Source organism: Acomys russatus, chromosome X (assembly GCF_903995435.1).
Source record: "Acomys russatus chromosome X, mAcoRus1.1, whole genome shotgun sequence".
Classification (NCBI taxonomy): domain Eukaryota; kingdom Metazoa; phylum Chordata; class Mammalia; order Rodentia; family Muridae; genus Acomys; species Acomys russatus.
In genome coordinates this window covers 24,943,751-24,944,778 of record NC_067169.1, presented here as the reverse complement: position 1 = coordinate 24,944,778, position 1,028 = coordinate 24,943,751, and the positions used below count along the sequence as shown (strand labels likewise).

General features: G+C 38.8%; 1 pseudogene; it reads left to right on the top strand.

The window, feature by feature from the left end:
- Window positions 1-268: 268 nt before the first annotated feature.
- LOC127185066 (60S ribosomal protein L17-like) lies at window positions 269-724 on the top strand (annotated as a pseudogene).
- Window positions 725-1,028: the final 304 nt, after the last annotated feature.

Sequence of the window (1,028 nt, the reverse complement as noted above, 5' to 3'; positions counted from 1 at the left end):
CTGTGGTTAAAAATAATATTTGGAGTCCAAACTGGAGCTCTGGGTAGTGGTGGCCTCTTCCGAACATAGAGCAGCATGAGGAGCAGACATGGATGACAGGGCTGAGCTGCTAGATCAAGATGCCTGAGCGTTGGTTCCTACGGTGACCTGTGAAGCCTATTCACTACTCTTGACCCAGAAAAGCCCACAAAGTCATGCAAATCAAGAGGGTCAAATCTCCATTTTCACTTTTAAGAACACCTATGAACTTGCCCAGGCCATCAAGGGTATGCATATCTGGAAAGTCACCAACTATTTGAAAGAAGCAATGTATGTGCTTCCTGAGGTACAATGGTAATTGTAGGTAGGTGTGCTCACACCAAACAGTGGGGCTGGACACAGTTGGTGGCCCAAAAAGAGTGCTGAATTTTTGCTGCACATGCTTTAAAACACAGATAGTAACGATGAACTTAAATGTGGATTCTCTAGTTATTGAAAATATCACTTAAGGTGCCTTGATGAACTTTCAGGGTTCAGATTAGCCCATATATGAGCTATCCCTGCCACACTGAAAAAGAGCAAATTGTTTCAAAGCCAGAAGAGGAGGCTGCTCAGAAGAAAAAGATATGCCAAAAGAATTAGAGAAACAAAAACTTAAGGCAAAGGAATAAATTCAGCATAAGATAAATGCAGATAAAAGTAAAAAAAAATAATAATGTTTGGCCTACTCTACTGAAGTGGATGATTGAGACTGTAAGAATGCAACCATATTTTTTCACCTTCTTCACCCTTGGTTATTGGATGTAATTCTGAGTGATTTTCTAGTAAAGCAGAATCAAATCTCTTCATGTTCTTATAGAGAGGGGTCATCTAGTAACCAAGTCCAGAAATACTGAAATTTAATCTTGTTACTGTTCTCTCTTAGCATTGAACAACAAAAGAACTTTCCAGTTAGTGGGGCTTTTTTTTTTTTTTTTTTTTTTTTTGTCTTTGATGTGACATGTTCACTAAAGTCACTGACATGGATTTCCTGAATACTTAAGTCTCAG